Source organism: Triticum aestivum, chromosome 2B (assembly GCF_018294505.1).
Source record: "Triticum aestivum cultivar Chinese Spring chromosome 2B, IWGSC CS RefSeq v2.1, whole genome shotgun sequence".
In the NCBI taxonomy this organism is placed as follows: Eukaryota; Viridiplantae; Streptophyta; class Magnoliopsida; order Poales; family Poaceae; genus Triticum; species Triticum aestivum.
Window position 1 is genome coordinate 437,821,614 of NC_057798.1, and position 2,719 is coordinate 437,824,332.

Here is a 2,719-nt window from a genome sequence, read left to right on the forward strand (position 1 = left end):
GAGTGGCGACGCGCGGGGCGGCCGAGTGGTGATGAGGTGACCAACCGAGTGGCGACGCGCGGGGCGGCCGAGTGGTGATGAGGTGACCAACCGAGTGGCGACGCGCGGGGCGGCCGAGTGGTGATGAGGTGACCAACCGAGTGGCGACGCGCGGGGCGGCCGAGTGGTGATGAGGTGACCAACCGAGTGGCGACGCGCGGGGCGGCCGAGTGGTGATGAGGTGACCAACCGAGTGGCGACGCGCGGGGCGGCCGAGTGGTGATGAGGTGACCAACCGAGTGGCGACGCGCGGAGCGGCCGAGTGGTGATGAGGTGACCAACCGAGTGGCGACGCGCGGGGCGGCCGAGTGGTGATGAGGTGACCAACCGAGTGGCGACGCGCGGGGCGGCCGAGTGGTGATGAGGTGACCAACCGAGTGGCGACGCGCGGAGCGGCCGAGTGGTGATGAGGTGACCAACCGAGTGGCGACGCGCGGAGCGGCCGAGTGGTGATGAGGTGACCAACCGAGTGGCGACGCGCGGAGCGGCCGAGTGGTGATGAGGTGACCAACCGAGTGGCGACGCGCGGAGCGGCCGAGTGGTGATGAGGTGACCAACCGAGTGGTGATGAGGTGACCAACCGATTGACGAGGCCCGGAGCGGTCGAGTGAAGTAGACGCGTCCCGCAGAGTGACGATGCACGGGGCGTTCCGCGGAGTTACCATGTGCGGGGCGTCCGAATGAATGTAGAAGTTCCCGTCCAACAGAATCAGTCGTTGATCAGAAGAACCTCTCCATCTGCCGAGTAACCTTCGCCGGTGAGAGGAGTGTGTCCCAACGCCGGAATCCGATGCGTGTGCGCTGTGGAGGCCGCTGTGTCTGGGACGCGGATCGGCGCCCGCGCTCGTGTTACGTTCGGTCTGCACTTCACCACGGAGGGAATCATCACACGCTGTCGACTGCTGGAGCCGCCGCCTGTGGGGGCATGGCCAGTGCTGGCACTCCGCCACGGAGACCGCGGTTGAGCAGTTGGGTGGAGAAAAGAGCCGCCGTGTGCTCACGCGGCATCGGGCAGTCGACGCCTGAGGGAGAGGTCGCCGAGTGGGTCGCGCCTTGCAGTCGACCCCGGTAGATGGAGCAGCGTTGCCGGCTGCTACGCTTCGTTGCTCGGTGGAGCCGGGTTGTAGGATAGTTTCACGGACGCTCAGCCCACGGCCAAGTGCTGATGTCGATAGGGGAGTAGCACTGCTGGTTGCCGTGCCTCGTCGAGCCCGCGACTCTACCATGGGAGCCGTCGCCAGTCCGCGACCGAGTATCTGTGCAGGAGAGACGAACTGCCGCGCGTGCGGGGATACGGCTAGCCTCCGCTTCCATCACGGGAATCACTGCAGAGCCTCACTCAATCCGACGCGTCTCCGCGGCCGGAGCCGTTGATCAGCTGACTCGGCGGAGGAATCCCACGCTGTCGATTGATGCGTGTCTCCGCTCGAGGAGCCGGACCGCCGACCGAGGCCACAAGAAAGACAAAGAAGACATTAGGATGCATTGATGGAGTTGCCCACGTCCAGGACATGTCCGTGCATGCAGGAGTGGTTAGTTAGCGGTAATTAAGCAAGATGCTTTACCGTTCGTGCATGTGAAGGAAGTTTCCTTCTTCCACGGGCCATTTATCTTCCTGCCGGTTTATTGCCAGATCGTGGGAGGTCCACTGCCCGTTTAAATCCAGCGATGTGGACCAGGCGACGTTGGTGGAGATCACCTGCAGTCGATTGCCTCTGTCTAGTATTTGTGCGCACAATCTGCATGAAAGAGGTATTAGTGCTAATTGAAAATAATTAAATACGATCCTGCATGTAATGGGAGTTTCCTTTTCCCAGGGATTGTTTCTCCCACTGCATGCAGGGGCAGCCAGAGGAGAGCTTCGCTGCGGTGTAAACTGCCGGTCTGGCCGGAATCGGTTGGCAGCCGAGAGGTGGCAACGAGGTCGACGAGCGACTGACTGCGGCCCACCGGAGATGCAGGCCGGTTGTAACGCCCCAGATATACTTTCCATATTTGTATCCAACTCTTGCCGTCCCCGGCGCTAAGTTATATTTATTTCTCGGGTTGGGTCTTTGTCTCCGTGTGTTGTTTTTCTTTTTCGTGCATCCCTTATCATGTTATCACGTGCATTGCATTTGCATACATGTTCATCTCATGCATTCGAGCATTTTCCCCGTTGTCCGTTTTGCATTCCGGCGCTTCGTTCTCCTCCGGTGGTCATTTCTAGTCTTCTTTCGTGTGTGGGGTTTAAACATTTCCGGATTGGACCGAGACTTGCCAAGCGGCCTTGGTTTACTACCGGTAGACCGCCTGTCAAGTTTCGGGTCATTTGGATTTCGTTTAATACTCCAACGGTTAACCGAGGGACCGAAAAGGCCTCGTGTGTGTTGCAGCCCAACACCCCCCCAAATTTGGCCCAAAACCCACCAAACTCTGCTCCATGTCCTAGAGCGTTCGATCACGATCGTGTGGGCGAAAACCGCACCTCATTTGGACTCTCCTAGCTCCCTCTATGCCTATTTATACTCCCTCCATTCGGATCTCTTCTTCCCCCGTCCGAAACCCTAGTTTAAAAACAAAACAGCTCCCAGCCACCGACGGACATGTCCGCCGCCTGACCGGACACGTCCGCCGGTGCCCCCGACCACTCCGGTGCCGCCACGTGGCAGGCGCACCTCCTCGCCGCCGCCGCCGCGGG